This window comes from Prionailurus bengalensis, chromosome A2 (genome assembly GCF_016509475.1).
Source record: "Prionailurus bengalensis isolate Pbe53 chromosome A2, Fcat_Pben_1.1_paternal_pri, whole genome shotgun sequence".
Taxonomy (NCBI): domain Eukaryota; kingdom Metazoa; phylum Chordata; class Mammalia; order Carnivora; family Felidae; genus Prionailurus; species Prionailurus bengalensis.
Genome location: NC_057348.1, coordinates 36,682,848 through 36,701,378, shown reverse-complemented (window position 1 = coordinate 36,701,378; position 18,531 = coordinate 36,682,848). Strand labels below are relative to the sequence as shown.

Genomic DNA, 18,531 nt, shown 5'->3' with positions numbered 1-18,531 from the left:
TTCTTTCCTGAGATGTGGAAAGAGCTTTGTTGCAGTTCCTGGCTCCCCCTACTCTCACCCCCTTCCCACTATGGCTATAATGTATATCTCATTGTATTGAGTCCTGTATGGGATCGGAGCCTCTGGTTTTGACAGGCTGTAGTCTTTCATCAATCAAGCAAAATTAAAAGATCGGCTCTGGGGGTTAAACTGTGGGTGTGTAAAGAATCAGCATCCCCTCGTCATCCTTGATGTCCGTATCAGCCTTGTTAAAATGTGAGGAACATTTGCTTCTTGCTTTCACGACTCCTGCTTTGGGTAATATGTCTCTGATGTTTTGCAGTTTGTGAGAATCCCACAGCCAGGCTGAGAAGCGGGGCAGCATGTGGGGGTTTGAGAGTAGTACGGAGCTGTGGTATAGATCCCATCTGGCTACAGTCCACGGATCACCTGGCATTTCGGAGCCTGAAGTGTCTGCCTTTGAGCATTTTTCTCTTTGGGGAAATCATTGTGCGTTGGTCTGTAGGAGAAGTGACCCCGATAGAGTTTTGTTTTTGCTCTTTAAGGTTGGAGAAACTTTTAAAAGGAGAACACAAGTATTGGAACCAACCAGACAGCCTTTATGTGTCTCTCCCCAAGTTCAGGGGAGCTATAGTTTATCTCTTTGCAGTCAGTGACCAGATAAAAAATGGAGGTTCCAGGATCTGGAGACCCCATGGACTCTTTATAAGTTTTATCAATAATTATTTTTAAGAAGCAAAGCAACTTGAAGGATTATCCTACTAAAGTGAAGATTTTCTCTTCTTTAAATGGATGGGGACTGAGCCAATACCCTCTCATGATAATAAAAAAGGACATCTAAAATAACGATAAGTGGAAAATGATCTCTAAGTTTAGAGTTTCCTGTACATGGGAAAAGAATTTTTAGAATATTTTAAAACTTGCAAGGACCATAGATTTCTTAATTGCACAATATAAACTAACTGCTAGCAAAGAAACACCATTTTCGGGATGCCTGGGTGGCTCAGTCAGTTAAGTGTCCGACTCTTGGTTTCGGCTCAGGTCATGATCTCATAGTTTGTGAGTTCGAGCCCTGTGTCGGGCTCTGTGCTGATAGTGTGGAACCTGCTTGGGATTCTCTCTCTCTCTTTCTCTCTGTCTCTCTCTCTCTCAATAAATAAATAAAATTTTAAAAAACTTAAGAAAAAGAAACACTATTTTCATTAATGCCTTTTAAATAATGATCAAGAAAATAGTCATTTAAATTATATAGAACTGAAAGGCAGTATAATAAAGTAGTTAATACCTTAGGCTCCAAGTTAGAGAGACATAGGAATAAATCCGGCCTCTGCCTACACTTGATCATGAGTAAGTTACTTACCCTTACTATGCTTCAGTTTAATCATGCATAAAATGGGAAATATAATAGTGCTAATCACAGAGTTTGATAAAAGAATTAATTGACACAAGATATTTAGCCCAGTGCCTAGAGTTTAGGAAGCATTCAACAAATGTTATCTGCTCTGTCATTTTAGAAACCCAACTCATACTAACCTACAAATTAAAAAGAAGGCACTTTTGACACAACTGAGAAGTCTAGCAGTTGGATGAACTTCGGGTATGGTTTGATCAGAGCACTATACTTGTTGCCCATGATTCTTCCAGCCTTGTTCGTGTGTTGGCTTTTTCTTCGGCTGGTTTCTTCCATCATGATAGCAGATAGCTGCAGCAGTTCCAGGGCTTAGATCCAGATATCAACCCATTCAGGGAGAAAGAAAATTTCTCATATCCACCAGCTATCAAAAAAAAAAAAATTCCAGTTTTCACTCTGATGGGTTAACTTAGGGACGGTGCCCACCCCCAGTGCCATGCACTGAATGGCACAGGGAATGGGATTATAATTCAGGCATTCTCAATGGGAGTGACATGACCCCCAAGAGGCAAACATTGTTTCTTAAAGGTAGGAGGGTGGCACAAGAATCTTACTCTTTTTTTGTGTATAGAGCACAGATGTACATAGAATACCTAAACAGATATACAGGATTCTGCTGGCATTAGAATTTGCAGGGGGAGGAGGTGACTAGCAAACAAAAAAGTATCTAAAAGGCTCCTTAAAAAGATGATCGTGACTAAAACTGTTGAGAAACACTAATTACACTGATTGGCTTAGACCAGTGGGAGAGCAGACCCATTTGTGAAGCTGGGAGTGAAGTTGGTCCCGGCAGACCACACAGCTGCCAAACAGTGGGGGAGGGTCAATGCTCAGTCGAGCCGCAATCAGCAATGCCCCCTACACTTGAATTATTAGAACCTCAAATCTAGAGCTCTCTAATATAATAAAGATTAATGGCAAATATATTTCTAAGTATTTCGCCACTGTAATTTGAGTTAAAGGGGTGGGGGCTCATCATTAGAATACCCTTATTGCTATCCCATAATTACAAATTCTAAAGCATGAAGGGGAGTGTTCAGTGCTACTGTCCAGTTTAGTGGCAAATGGACTGGAAACACCACAGGGTTACATATTTTACTGAACTCAGTTTTTTATCATCTTGACGATAGAAAGGTGTCATCTTTCTTGCTTCTAGTCTGAATAGTCTGGTTTGTAAGGAAATCCAGGCTCAATCACGCCAGAGACAAATAAGGGTGGTGCGGGAGATATCCATTACATGAAATACCTGACGGTTCCCTGGGGGTGTTTTGTTTATTTATATACTATACGTGAAATAAGATCTCCCACCTATTCATAAGGAATCTGGCAACAACGTTATTGCCTGGCTGGCACAGCCGGGAAGGCATCATTTCTTTGGAATTGAACACTTCCTCTACATCTAGATATTGGAGAGGCAGGAGACTTAATTTGCCAAAAGCTATGAATAATTAAGGCGCTAGCTATAAGGCATTTCTGTAGTAACGCGACTAAATAAAAAGCAGGCTGAAGCGGCACTGAGGCTGCCTTTTAACAAAGACTTACTTTATGCGTGAAGCTTTGAATTTGGTTAAAGTAGCAGACTGAGACATTCGCCTTCAATTTGGGGCTAAACCTTAAAAGCTGATTCATCAGCGGTATATCTATCCTGCTGATATCTTGCCTGGATGGGTTCTGTTATAGCAATTAATTAGGGTTAACAAACAACTGAAGTAGAAAATGGTGGGAGAATGTGGTTGAAAAAAAGATCAACACCCTTTGCTTTTTATTAAGCATGACATGTTCTAACAAAGGCCTCAGTTTGTTTCTTGGGATTAAGCTGTCCCCTCATCCCCAACACCTCAAAGCTAGAATTTCTTGCAAACCCTGAATGGAGTCATTGCCTTCCAGCAGGAGGTAACTTAGACAGAATTTGAGATATTCAAGTGACCATAAGAGGCCGGGTCAGCTCCCCTGTGTCAGGCAGTTGGCACTGAGTGGAGCATACAGTTCAGAACAGCAGAGGCTATAGACTCAAAGTTTAGCAAATTTGACCTTGACCAAACCGCTTTCTCCCCTTGAGCCTCCTGGGTATAAGGGGAGAACTGTAGTACCTGCATTATGAACAGGATGAAAAATTCATGAGATAGTATCTGTAACACTAAATGCCCTTCCTGATATAAGCAAATGCTCAATAAATGTTAGCCCTTGGGTATGTACCGTACTTAACAGCAGACCCGTAGAAGGTACTTGATAAAGTAGCACCGGGTATTACTATTGTTTTTTATAAGTGATACTAGTTCTCTGGAAAGTACATTCCCATCTTTACAGGCAAGGATGTTCACTGAAAGAGACTGTGGTTTCCCACAGCGTGTGTAGGGTGGGCCTTGGGTATTTTTTCTTGTCTTCACACAGTAGACCCACATTTTAAGCCAATACAAAAACTCTAGGAAATACAGGCAGCTCCCATTAGGGTCGCTAAGGAAATAATCTCTCTTTGTTCAACACTTTGATGATCCTGATAACAAATGAACTCTGCATCCCACCGCATTGGCAGGAAAAGACCAACGCCCCCAAAAGGCAGGTTCCCCATTGAGCATTCAGTGGCCTGTGTGCTTCAAACCCTGTATATTTTGCTTGTCCCCACCCTTCACTCTCCACATTACTCTGAGTTACACAGACTAGAAGAGGGGCTGACAAACTGTGACTCACAAGAGAAAACTGTCCTGTCCCTCGTTTTTGCAAATAAAGTTTTATTGCACACACAGCCTTCTGTTTTTGTAAATAAAGTTTTATTGGCACACAGCCCTGCTCACCCATGTGCTTGGTGTCTATGGCTGCTTTTGCATTACAGTGGCAGAGTTGAGTAGTTGTGACTTAACTACTTACAGTTAGGTAGTTCATACAAAGATGATATTGGCCACAAAGGTGAAAATACTTACTGTCAGCTCCTTTACAGAAAAAGTTCAACAGTTCCCACACTAGAAAAAAAGCAATGTATTGGGTACAGAATGCTAGAGGGAAAAAGGTCCAGACTTCAGTCATAGAAAAAATAGAACTTGAAGGAATATGAAAGAATTTTCTCATCAAAAACTTAGTCACCAGGAAAATAATAAATGAATATTCAGGATGAATGTTCAGTTTACCTTTACAAGGTTCTTTGTTGTAGAACATGATTGGAGTTACAGATTGACTCGTTTGTTTGTTCATTTATTTGTACCTAAAATAATGATCAGAGTGCTTACTCCATCCCTGCTACTGTCCCAAGGTGTCAGCCACACAAGGTCAAGATAGGCGTTTTTCCTGACGTCAGGAAATCTATTGTCAAGGAGGAGAGACAGATAAGGAAATGAAACTCTGTGGGAGGCCCTTGGCCAAGGTGCTCTAGGCACACGGTGGAGGGAATCTAAGTCAGACTGGAGAAAAGCAAAAAGGGAGAGGAAGAGAGCCAAGGAGGCTTCCTGGAGGAGGCAATTCTCAAGCTGAGGTTTGAGGGGAAAGTAGGAGTTGGATAGATGAAGAAACACAGAAGGGCATTTCAGGCATAGGAAAACATGGCTTTGGTGGAATTATAGACAGTTTTTTAAGGCGGATGGGGAGAGAGGGCAGGAGCAGGGGAGAGAAAAAGAGTGAGTCGGAATCAGAGGCAGAGATTTTGATTGAGAGTAATACCTGAATTTGAATGATCTTTTACTTTAGGATTTTGATATTTTTCTGCAGAACTTCAGGGGCAGGGGAGAGGTTGATTTAGCAGTATCACTGGCAGCAGTGAGGCTGACAGATTTGGGAGAGGGTGACATAGTGGAGGCGGGAAAGGAAGGGGAGCTAGGGGGCTGCTGCAGTGACACAGGTGTATAGGTCAGGATAGGCTAGGTTTTGCCATGGCAACAAACGGCCCCAGTATCCTAATGGCTTAAAGAAGTAAAGGTTTGTTTGTGGTTCACACTACCGTCCAATCACAGGTTGTCCATAAGCTCTGCTCATCACTGTCACTTAGACTCACAGAATGTTCTTTCACGTTGCCAGTTACCATGATGGAGAGTGAAGAGCTCCTCGGGACTTGGCACTGGCAACTAAATGCTTGGCCTCTAAGTAGCTCCTGTGACTTCTTGCGGGTCCTTGGTCAGAGCTGATCAGTCACGCACTCAACTGCAGGGGCCAGGTAAGCAGTCCTACCCTGGAACAGCGTGAATGCTGATGCAGATTTGGTTCCTGAAACAAATTAATGAGCAGGAAGTTTACCAGAGAGCGCACTGGGATCAACACCTGTAGAAGGGAATAGAAAGAAGCAGGAAGAGCAGAGGAGAAACGGGGCTGTAATTCAGGCTCAGCAATGCCTTCAGCTGCCCTCATGGGTAGCTCTGGAACTGAGAGTTGTCCCCATTTGGAACAAGAGGGCTGTTCTTCCCTCCCACCTACATCAACACGTTGTTGGCAGTAGACTGCCCTTGAGAACGCGGAGTGACCTTGACCTTGAGGTAGGCAGCTCTATAAGGGAGGGCAATCCCCAGAGGGAGCTGAGAGCTGTCAGCTTAGAATGTTCCTGGTAGCTGAGGGAATAAGTCTGGGCAGCACATCATGGGGTCTTCTGCAAATGCCTGCCCAACAGGTGCCGGGATCAAAGCCTGAACTGAGGAAGGACCCACAGGAAGGAAGTGGAAAGTAAAGATTGCGTTGATTTAAAGGATGTGGAATCTGGCTTCAGGACACAGTCTCACTCTCAGGGCAGCCTCCTAATTGGATCCTACACTGTTGAAGGGATTGGGCAGCCATGGAGTCAGTTAACAGCAGCAACACATACAGAAAGGAGAGAAAACTTGGCAGATAAATGAAATAGGAGTCTCCTTATTGCTGAGCAAATTCATCTCCCACCTTTTCTGGTAACCAAAGACTAGGGTTTTAGGGCAAGGAACTGAGATGTGAAGATACCCCAAAACTGAGAAGGAAAGCGGTCTTAATGTTCTAGCCCATCACTTGACAGAAGTGTACTTCTGAAAGACTGTGTTATTTAAAATCTACAAAATCAGTCTCAGTATCTTTGAAAAGCCTTTCGGAGCCTTTGTCGTCCAGCTTGAGAAACACCAAGTTAAAGACTCTCCTGCCTTTCAGATTGGTGTTTGTTTTTCCTCCTACCGTCCTGTCCTTTCTCGGTGGAGTTGCAGCACAGAGTAACTTCCTGTTTATCCCCCTCTTCTGTTTATTTTGAACATTGGCTTTGTGATGTCTGATTTGGAGGCTGTGGAAAAGTGTGAAGGATTCGAATAAGAAATCAGACCTGTAGTTCTAAACTTTACAGCAAGATGATATGACTTCAAGCACAGAAAGGAGGCAGAAAATTAGACCCTCGTGAAAAAAAATTAAAATGGCCATCTCTATGTAATTACACATATGTGTGCCTCTAGGTGTTCATATGTAACAGATATAGATTCTGGCATCCTTGAAAATAAACTTGACTTGCAAGAGGCTGATGAATGCGATAAATAGTACCATTTTCCCCCTAATGTCCTAATCTTTTTTAGTCTCTTGAATTTTGTGTTTGGGCAAACCTTGTTGATTAAATAACTATTTTTCCCTAACTAGTGCTTTTATGTAGTGTCCCTGCCTTGACTAATAGCTACTAATTATGTAGCAGCCGCTGTGTGCTGAGTCTTCTGCTTGGCACTTTAATTGTGTTATCTTAAAACAAGACAAAACAAGACCAAAACCCCTGAGGGGTTTTTTTTTTTCAATATACAAACATATAAAAGATAGTATGAGTAAAAAAGCCATGCACCCACCACTCGGTTTTAAGATATCTTAATATTTTGCCATGTTTGCTTCAGATACTTTTTAAAAATGTAACCAAACTATATAGAATCAGTTGAAACCACCCTCACACTTTTCCTCTCTCCCTAAAATCCTACCGCGAAGTTCATGTGTCTCATTCCTGGGCATGTTTTGATAATTTTGACACCTATGTTTGTATCTATAAATAGATAACCCTTCTATGTTTGTCAAATTTATAGAAGGATATATCATTCTACTGCCTTATTATTCTCTCAACAAGCTTTTGGGATTTATCTCTAAATTCATTTTAATCCCTATATTCCATCGCATGAATATAACCAATCTTTTGTTGATGGATACTTAGGTTGCATACAATTTTTCACTGTCTCAAAAGACAATAGTGAAAAGTTCTGTATTTGTTTCCTTGGGCTTATGATCAAGAACTTCTCCAGTGTATGTACAGAAGATTTTTAGCTTTATGAGATGTTGTGTCTTATCTTTGTCCTTGTAACAACTCTACAAGATGATATCATGAACCCCACTTTATTGGTTTTATATACTTATTAACTAATAAGTCATGGTGCTGGAATTTGAATGGAGTTCTGTCTGATTCCAGTGCTCAGCCTCTTGCCACTGACTTGCTACTTTATTTATTAAGAGGTAAACAGCACATAAAGATAGAGTCTTATCAATTTATTAACTTAGTCTTTCACTCAAACAAACATGGGGTGGAAACAGCCTCGTGCTTTAAAATGAAGTTCGTGCACTCAAACTGCCTGAATTCAAATTCCTAACTCACCTTTTTTATCCATGTGAGTTCTGAGACTGATTTTTTGGGCTGTAAAATATAGATAATTAGAGTATCTCACTTAAAGCATTTCTCTCCTGGGATCATGGTAGAAATTAAACATATTGATATTGTCAGTAAATATTGTTAGATATATGTGGGGGTAGATGGTTGGTTGGATGGGTGCATGAGTGCCTGGTAAATAGTTATCTTTATAGGTTCAGTGTTTTCAGTTTCTTATTTATGTGAATAACCATTGGAACCCCTAAAGTCTGCAGAAGCCTTGGATCCTCCCTCCTCCTCTCTGCATTACGAAGCTATTAAACTTTCCTCTTCTCGACCCTGAACCCTAGACTCTTATGCACGAAGGCTATGGAACCCCACTGACCGCTGTCTTTCTCATCTGTGTAAGCTCTCCTTTGATATGACCCTGAGATTTGCAACTGCTAAGGAGACCCAGTTATTACAAGCATCATGCTACCCTTGGGTAATGTAGCCAGCAAATATTTTTACAGAAATGAGTTTGTCTCATTAAAATGTGATTAGATGCTTATTATCTGAGAGAGAAAAGGGCCTTGATAAAATAGGGAAATAGAATGAGCTGTAGTTAGCTGGACCCGGTAAAATCAAGGCTTCCTGACTTAGCAGCTGTGTGACCTTGAGCCAAGCTGCTTAATTGCTCTGAGCCTGTTTCTTTACCAATACAAAGATAAAATAATACTCACACTTACATGGTATGAAGGTTAAAAATAACATGGGTTGAAAAACTTGATCCTAAGCTTAATGTTATCATACTAGGAGTTATGAGTGCAAAGTCTGACCAGGATGTAACTCCAAACACTTTTCATTTAATAGCTGTGTGGCATGGGCAAATTATGGGACCTCTCTGTGCCTCATTTTCTCGTGTTTGAGATGAGGATGATAATAGGGCCTACCACCCGGGGTTGTTGAGGGGACAACACAAATAAATAAAGATTTCACTAGGGTGCCTGGCTCATGGTAAGCGTTTCAAAAGTGTTATGGTGGGGCGCCTGGGTGGCTCAGTTGGTTAAGCATCTGACTCTGGATCTCGGCTCAGGTTTGTGAGATCAAGCCCTCAGCTGGGCTCTGCGCTGAGAGTGCAGAGCCTGCTTGGGATTCTCTTTCTGCCTCTCCCTACCCGTGGGGTGGCTCTCTCTCTCTCTCTCTCTCTCTCTCTCTCTCTCTCCCTCCCCCCTCCTCAAAATAAATAAACTTTAAAAAAAGTGTTAGCTATGGCTATTTCTATTTAGTGAACATTTTCAGTGTCATAGTGCTAAGCCCTTTATAGTTACCATTTCATTTAAGTCTCCTAACAGCGACATGTAGTAGGTATTACTGAACCCACCTGGCAAACGCGGGACCTGTTTAGAGCTGCTAAGTAACTTGCCCACGAGCAAAGATTGGAGCTCCATTCTGTCTAAATACAAATCCCATTCACTCAGCCATCGTAGGGGATGGGCTTAGTTTGCAAACCATTCAGCCTCTTCCTTTGCCACCTTTGCCCGCCTGAAGTCCTAGGACTGCCGTAGTCTCCATTCTCCTCTGCCAAACCCTAGCGGCATAGCAGGGATTAATGACCTGGTTGAGCCTCAGTCGTGAATGGTCTCAATCCAGGCTCCAGAAGCAACTCAGATCACACCATTCTCTTATGTGAATCCCTCCTGTGACGTCCCAACTCAGAAAAGCCTAGGCTCACCATACCCACAAGGCTCCACGTGATCGGCGCCCCTTTCTCTAGGTTCCTGTACCCCCGCTATCAGCAAACACACTCAGCTTCTGGTGTTCACTCCTCACACTTGTCCCCTAACTCTTCTCCAGTGACACTGGCCTCCCTGCTGTGGCTTAAGCCCACCAAATGCGTTCCACCCTCAGAGCCTTTGCCCTTGGGTTTTTCTCTGCCTGGAACCTGGGGTTTTCTCTTTTCCTCCTCTCCACCCCAGGCTAAGAGGCCACCCCTGACCTTTCTCTTACCCTGCTTTATTTTTCTTCCTAACCCTATTGCCACCTAATGTTAGAACTTTATTTAGACGCTCACTGGTGTCTGCCCAACCAGAACATTAGCTGAAGACGGGCAGGGACTTGGCTTTGTTGGCTGTAGTGTCCCCAATGCCTGGAACCTAATCTACCCTTCAGAGATACTCGTTGACTAAATGAACAAAGGAATCTGCTTCACACTTTAAGAAGCTCACTCTAGCCACTCTGCGGGGAGTGTCTAGGGACGGGTAAGACAATTACGAGGCTGTTTCTAATGTCCAGTGAGACCTGCTGGGGACCTGGGTAGGAGTGACAGCAGCCTGTGGTGTAGGGAGATACCAAGAATTCAGAGGAGGCAAAAAGTAGCATTAGGGGAACTCTGTCCAAAGGGAATGTTTGCGGTCTATATAGTTGAGGAAACTTCATGCAAGGAAAAAGCCGTGCAGGTAGAAATGTATTTGTGTGTGTATGTTTATTGCTTTTCCTTATTGAAAATAGCCCCCAGCCAACGTAAGTATTGTAGCTTGAGAATAAATTTGTTTGGGTTCTTTGACGTGTTCTGTGATGTGCCTATGGTTCCAGTTCATTCAAAAAGCAGTGTTTGAGATCGGAGACTAGGCTATTCCCTCCAGGGCCTGTGAAAACGGGCTCGCCCAAGGACCCTAGCTTGTGTGGCCGGCCAGCTTGCAAGTCCCGGTCTGTGCCCAGCCCAGGGTGGGGAAGTTGGCAGTTTCTGCAGCTCTTGTCAGCTCTGACTGTCAAGTGATCGCTGTTTCCTGTGCCCAGCCCTGTGGTTAGGTTCTGGAAGGTGCCCTGTGTTGCCTGACCAATGCTGACAGACACTTCAGACGTTGTGCTTTCTTTTTTTTTTTTTTTTTTTTGGCTTGCTGTGGACGGCTCATCATTCTGACCCTGTCTCGTGTCATGCCCATCCATTGGAGTTACGGATAGAAGGAAGGACCCTCTGGATTTGCCTGGTTTCTTGGGAGAAAAGAAAAAAACAACAACATTTTTTTTTTTCTGGTCTTCATTAGTGTTTAATTAAAAGCTTGCTTTTCCCTAGGTCTTTGGCCGTGTCCAGGCTTTTTAAAATTCTGCAAGCACAGACAATATAAAGAGAATTTGACCCTTTGAGTTACAAGAGCTGCATATTGTGTCTAATTATCAACCTCAAATAACGACAGAATCATAAGCCCCAGCAGAAAAAGTAATACTAGGAATTTCCCAAATAATTCCTGAAGGAAAAGTGCATCTACCTTTAATAAATACTCTAATACCAGTTTTTAAAGGAAATTAATGTTTTAAGTTTGAAACAATCTGGTCAGGGTATAAAGAGTCTTAACTCTCAACTCATATTTAAATTGATGGGCTTCTTTCTTCCTTAACTTTTTATATGTTAATATTTCAAGGTCTTGATGCCAAATATTGGTCCAGCCAAGCTCATAAGACTTGGTTCTCAAATACCTTTTGGAAATGATATATTTTAGTGAATGTGTTTTTCCTTTAATAAACTTCAGAAGCCAACTCCCAGTTTCAAAAAAACAATTTTTTTCTGAGATGTTAGTGCCAGAGTCTGAACAGTGGCCTTTATTCACGACGAAGTCGGATCAATTTAATTTTTTTTCAGACTCCTACGCTACATTAGGTAACAAATACAGCAAAACTTTGCCACACCTTTGTGCTGTATATTGTGCGTGTTTTAAGTAAATCAAATTTAATTATGGTCTTTCTATCCTTTTCTCTTTCCTCCTGACTTTTTTTTTTTTTTTGTATATTTTCTCTGAGCTAACTAGGTCATGTTTAAGCACATGAATAATTTATAATGTATATGTATATGCATGTGTGTGAGTACCAATATACAAATAAATGTGTAAATACGTGACTGTATCTGAAGTTTTTCCAGAAAGTAGAACCATGAACCAACATTTTCACCAAACATAACTTCTGCTTTCTTTCCCCCATCTTCAACATCACTTTTTTTTTAGATTGATTTATTTATTTTGAGAGAGAGAGACAACCCGAGTCGGTGCGTGAACCCGTGAACTGCGAGATTATGACCTGAGCCAAATTCAGAGTCACACGCTTAACCAGGCTCCCCCTTCAACATCACTTTTTAAGTTATGTTATGACCCTGAAGTAATTAGTCAGTGCCAATAATCTGGTTAGGTTCCGTAACAGATGGTCTTTTTTAGGAAGTTGCTGTCAATTTTGATGAAGTTTAGGAAATGAAAACCGATGAACAACCTCATCTGTTTCCAACAGTTTAAAGAGAAGAAACCAGACAACTGGTTCTGTGCTGAAGCTCCCATGTCATCTCCCAGCTCAGCTTAGCTCGCCTGCCTGTGAAATGCAGCCATTCCGTAGCTGCTGCATGGGGGGTACCGAGCATTTAAGTAGGGGGCAGTCGAATGAGTTGCTCACAAGGCGACACTTGCCCCCTCTCCTTCCCCAGCAACCACCCACCCTCTGCAAGACCAGGTAGGAGGTTCCAGGCCTGAGGAACGTGTGAAGAAAAAACACAGATGAAACGGGCAACAACAGTTCGATGTCTCTACACCGAAGCAGCTCCATTCATTATTTACAGATATTTAATGACATCTGTTCTGTTTTAATGGACCTTGTAATGAGATGAAAAGTGTTATCTACTTCCTTTGAGTGGTATGCACATATCCTTTGGGAGCTGAGGAGTTGGCATCATATGGATGTGAGCCTTAATCCAGTGCCTTATCCCTGACTGGCTGTACTGCCTAGGACAGGATGCCTAACTCCTTTGAGCCTCAGCTGCATCATCTGTAAAATGGGGACAGAATATCTCAAAGTATTGTCGTCAGGTTTAAGTGAAAGAATGCCATTGGACTGCTCAGTTCAGGACTGGGAATGGGACAAGAATTCAGCAAATTATAGCTTACGAAAAAGGCCCTGACTACTAACATAGGCAGAAAAGTCAAGGAAAAGTATCCTAGAAATAAGATGCTGTTTTCCTCTCTCATCTAAATGAACTTACCTAAAATAAGGGTTAGAGAGGCGATGGACATTTTGAAGCAGGAGAATTAAATCATAATTGACCTGGTAAATTGCTGCAACCTTTTCAGAGGAAAGCTGAGTTATAGCCAATCAAAATATGAAGTATATGCCCTCTCTGACCAAACATTTCCACTTTAGGAAGTCATCTTAAGGATATTCTCACATAATGTTATCTGTGCAAGATTTTCGTTTGCACCATTATTTGAAATAGCAACCCCTTGGAGATGTGAATAAGAGAACAAATGATAAAATGATGACACTTCTGTACCATGGACTCCATGAGATCAGCAGGAAGAATGTAGAACTATATATCACAGCCTACCCAAATTGCCAGTGATATAATTTCGAGTGAAAACAAAGGCTAAAGACAGAACAGTGTACAAGATGAGTGTGTGTGTGTGTGTGTGTGCATGCGTGCGTGTGAAGAGAGTGAAACAGATACAGATATTATGCAAGCAATGTGTGTATGTATTCCTTTACATGGGAGAATAGGGTTGGAAATATATTAAAGACCATTATATGATGGAAATTATATAATGGAAATATATAATAAAGACCATTAAAATTTTTACCCCGGGGAACTGTAAGTGGATGAAGGGAGAGCTTTCTACTTGTTTTACGTTCCTAATTCTTTTTTTTTTAATTTTTAAAAAACATTTATTCATTTTTGAGAGTGAGAGAGACAGAGCATGAGCGCGGGAGAGGCAGAGAGAGAGGGAGACACAGAATCAGAAGCAGGCTCCAGACTCAGCTGTCAGCCCAGAGCCCGACGCGGGGCTCGAACTCACGGACTGCGAGATCATCACCCGAGCTGAAGTCGGACACTCAACCGACTGAGCCACCCAGGCACCCCTACATTCATAATTCTGAATTTAAATTTTTTATAGCAAGGATATATGTAATTTTTTATAATCTGTAAAGCATCCTATTCCAAACAGTTGAATTCTGGGGAACAGGGATCTGTCCCATGTAATCCTGTGTCATTGCATCCAGTGTGTAGTATGTCTCCCCAAGTATTTGTCTTATGTGTCCATTTAATAATGATTACTAATCATTACCGGTAGGATTACTATTGAGTAAAAAGTAATATTTCTCCTCATCTGAGTACCACAGATTTTTTTTTATCATTAAAATAATATAAATCCAGGAACACCAGGGTGGCTCAGTTGGTTAAGTGTCTGACTCTTGATCTTTGCTCAGGTCATGATCTTACGCTTCGTGAGATCAAGTCCCATGTTGGGCTTCACAATGACAGCATGAAGCCTACCTGGGATTCTCTCTCTTTCCCTCTCTCTGTGCCCCTCCCCTGCTCTCTCTCTCTCTCTCTCTCTCTCTCTCTCTCTCCCTCTCTCAAAATAAGTAAATAAACTTTAAAAAAATAAATAACATAACATAAATCCATTAATACAACTGTTATAGAAACGCATGGCCTAGGGGCGCCTGGGTGGTTCAGTGGGTCTTGATTTCAGCTTAGGTCATGATCTCGTGGTTTGTGAGTTCAAGTCCCGCATCAGACTCTTCGCTGACAGTGTGGAGTCTGTTTGGGATTCTCTCTCTCTCTTTCTCTCTGTCCCTTCCCCGCTCTCTCTCTCTCTCTCTCTCTCAAAATAAATAAATAAACTTTAAAAAATGAAATAAATGCATGGCCTAGAGTGAAGCTACTTTATCAGTGTTATATATTCACCAGATATTTTCTAAACCTAGAGTGGCATACATATTTACATTAATTTTTTACGAAGGTGAGATCATCCTATTCATCTTATTTTGAAATGTATTTATTTACTGACATATTTAAGTTCTGATCTCTCATTATTTTTCATAACTGTGATATGGAATATCTATTCCATATCATATTTTATGACATGAATATACCATAATTAATTTCACCAATCCCCCATTACCAGGAATTTAGGTTGCTTCCAGTTTTTACTAAGTGCTAAAGTGAACATCTTTGTATGCAAAACATTTGTGGGAGAATTTCAGCAAGATAAATACCTTGTTTGGAAATAATTTGGATTTCCAAAAAGGTTGCACCAATTTATGCTGCTGTAGAATGAACAAGCATCCTTCTTTTCCATACCCTAGCCAACAACTTTTGATTTATACCACTCTCCTAGCCAAAAAATTTATATTGTAGACCTTTGTTTCATTTTATTTCATTTATTAGTGGAGCTGTCCCATTTTCAAACTTTTTTATGGGCCATAATGCTTGGAACACTGGAGTTGTTCTTGCCTGAGCACATCAGGAGAATCACATTCTGCATTTTATCACAGTATAAATTGGTTTGCATGCTTTCAGAGCCAGACTTGAGAGCAAATTTTAGTCTCTTAGAAAATGTCATCTCAAAGTAGTATGGTGTGCTCTTGTATAGTTAAAATAAGTTTATGTAGAGCATTGCTGGGTTAAAATCCAAGTATCCTAACGATACATTTTCAGTTACCCTCTCTGTCACGCACTGCCATCTTAAGATTTAGAAATAGTGGGGAATAGTTCTTTCTATGTTTGCTATCCTGTTTGGTTTCATACTGTGGTTTCCCCCACTTACTATTTAGTGGATTTCAGCAATTTTGTTTTTTCTCTTCTATGAATGTTCCGTACTCCATTTAGATAAGCTGGAAAGGAATCACAAAGGCCTTTATTTATTTATTTTGTAACAAGGGATAAAGCTTGGGGCAGGAGAGCAAAACGACACCCCATTTATTTTCTCTTTTTCATCTTAGATGCCCTAGGCCTTTGAGCTTATTTGGCCCTCTAAATCCATATTTGTTAACTTAAATATAATTTTTCCAGAGTTGAATTGTCTTGATGAGATTTCACAGTCACAAGCGACCATGAAACTGTCTTTTGTCTCATTTTGGGAGCCACCAGAACTGAGGACTTAGGTGGTGGAAACTGCTGGTCCCATTAATGTCGTGGCTGTTGGGAAGCTAGCGCCTTGAGGGTGATGATGGGTTGACCTGCAGACCCATTTGCGTATAGCCTTCCACCAGGGCCAACCTAACTCAGGTAAATTGGAATTGCCACAGGAAACCCTTCAACGAGGGCTTGCCTCATGTTTTAGCTGTGCAGCACTCCCCATTGGTGTTCTGCCAGCTCCCCACTCTCTTTTGGAGGTGCCCACCATGCACATGGCAAAAGGGCAGGTCCCCGTGCAGGTTTCCTACCGTGGCTGCTAAGGAGGCTAGATCTTACTCTGTCTGCCTTCCAGTTCAACTAGAGGACAGGCCCAAGGCCTCAACCTGGCCCCCGGGCACCTGTGCACTCCTGCTCTTGGAGTGGTGAGCTGGAGGAGCAAACATTTGAAAGTCAGAACCACAAAGGCAGCAGTGACCATGCAGCACAGACATGATCATTGCATGACATGATACTGGCTGTGTTTGTTCCCTTATGGGTTCTCTTGTTCTCCATTCATTTTCTGAGCCTGCTTTCAAGAGCCAATTTTTCCCCCTTCTTCCATCCTAAGAGGCCTGATTTGGTCAGGAATCAATATCACCCTCCATGCAACTTGGGAATATTCTGGCTACTCCCTAAGCTAGTGCTTCCCAACTTTTTTTCATGTCATGGAGCACATATGATAATGTTGGTATGGCACCCAGGGTAAATGTTTATGAGGCTGCTCAAGGCTTAAGGTCACCAGTGCAGAGTCTCAGGAAGATATCAAAGACTTCTAGGGTCACGTCCAGAGGACCCAGGAGCTGACTCAAAGAATTGACCAAGATGCAACAGTTCAAACATCAGTAAAGACAATACTTTTAATGGTTTAAAACACATATAATGTATTTAAATGCAGTGTTTATAAATACATAAAAAAATTTTTTTTTAATATTTATTCATTTTTGAGAGAGAGTCAGAGAGCATGAGTGGGTGAGGGGCAGAGAGAGAGAGGGAGACACAGAACTTGAAGCAGGTTCCAGGCTCTGAGCTGTCAGCACAGAGCCCAATGCGGGGCTCAAACCCACGAACCGTGAGATCATGACCTGAGCCAAAGTCGGACGCTCAACTGACTGAGCCACTCAAGCACCCCAGTGTTTATAAATACTTAAAAAATCATTTGGGCCACCATTGGAAGTGCCAAGTCATTATCTTGAAAACTGGTAAATAAAGGTAAAGAGTCAAGCATTTGCCCTATGTCTCCTATAATGAATCCTATCACTAGGTAACCTGTTAATAGATGAAGGGAAATTTCTTTTTTTTAAGTTTATTTATTTTGAGAAAGAGAGTGAGAGTAAACAAGCATGGGGGAGGGAGAGGGAAAGAGAGAGAGGGAGAGAGAAAATCCCAAGCAGGTTCCATGCTGTCAGTGCAGAGTCCAAGGCAGGACTCGATCTCACAAACCATGAGATCATGATCTGTGCTGAGATCCAGAACCTGATGCTTAACCGACTGAGCCACCCAGGTGCCCTGAGGGGAAATTTCTCATTACTGAAATATTCTTGCTAATAAGTAAAGGGTGACAAATAGAAAGTCACCATATTGCAATCCTTAATTCATTAAATGATGTAGCTATTGAGCTAACATCAAAAAAGAGAAGGCCCTGCTAATGGAGGAACACACTTGGTAACCTAACACTTGGTAATCTGAAGACTCAATCAGATTCCAGATGCATCATCTTTGGAGACAATCTTGCCAAAGATGATGCATCTGGAATCTGATTGAGTCTTCAGATTCAACCAACTTATGGGAAATACAGTGGATAGAGGACCATGTTAAATGACACCATACAGATATAATCAGCAAAACTCAGCTGGTGAAATGTACAGGATAAACAGCTCAGTTTCTTCAATAAATAAATTACAATGACATAGAAGAGAGAAAGAGAACAAGATGAGTGGAAGGGAAAACTATAGGTTAATAGAGATTCAGGAGAAGTAGCGACAAATTGTAAAGTATGGACCTTTTCCGGGTCAACATGGAAACAAACTTGAAAAAAACACATTAGCAAGACAACTGGAAATTTGAGCACCAACTGGAAATCTGATGATACTAATATTGTTACTTTTTTTTTTAACATAATTGGGGTTATGCTTTTAAAAAGAGTCCTTATCTTTGGGCACCTGGGTGGCTCTGTCATTAAGCATCTGACTTCGACTCAGGTCATGATCTCGTAGTTCGTGAGTTCAAGTCCCACATCAGGTGAGCTTGAGCCCCACTTCTTTCTCTCCCTCTCCCTCCCTCTCTCTCTCTCTGCCCCTTACTCATTTGCTCCCCTCTCTCTCTCAAAAAACAAAAGAGTCCTTATCTTATACATTGAAGTATTTACAGATGAAATTATTTGAATGCTTAGATTTGCTTCAGAGTAAAAGGACAGAAGGACAGAAAGTGGATGAGAGCATTAATGAAACAAGATCAGCCATGTGTTCATAAGTGTTGAAACTGGGTGAAGGATACATGAGGGTTCATTGCACAGGCTGTCACTTTTTGTAAGGGCTTGGAATTTTCCATCATAAAAAGTTTTGTTTCGTTTTTAAAGAAATGCAAAGGGAGAGGGGAAAAAGAAAAAACAAAAACAGAGTCTTCAAAAATACAGGAAGGAAACCTAGCAGCATGCCTGTGTACTAACCCCTGGACACA

The 18,531-nt window shown here is 41.5% G+C and overlaps 1 protein-coding gene across 6 annotated transcripts in view; it reads left to right on the top strand.

The window, feature by feature from the left end:
• FRMD4B (FERM domain containing 4B) overlaps positions 1–18,531 on the top strand; it is a 324,025-nt gene that overhangs the window by 154,153 nt on the left and 151,341 nt on the right. The window contains exon 2 of one of the 6 annotated variants that reach the window (XM_043587914.1): positions 5,414–5,549. The exons of the other annotated variants lie outside the window; for them this stretch is intronic. The gene's annotated coding sequence lies outside the window, so the exon portion shown is untranslated. The remainder of the gene's footprint in view (positions 1–5,413; positions 5,550–18,531) is intronic. 6 annotated transcript variants of the gene reach the window in all.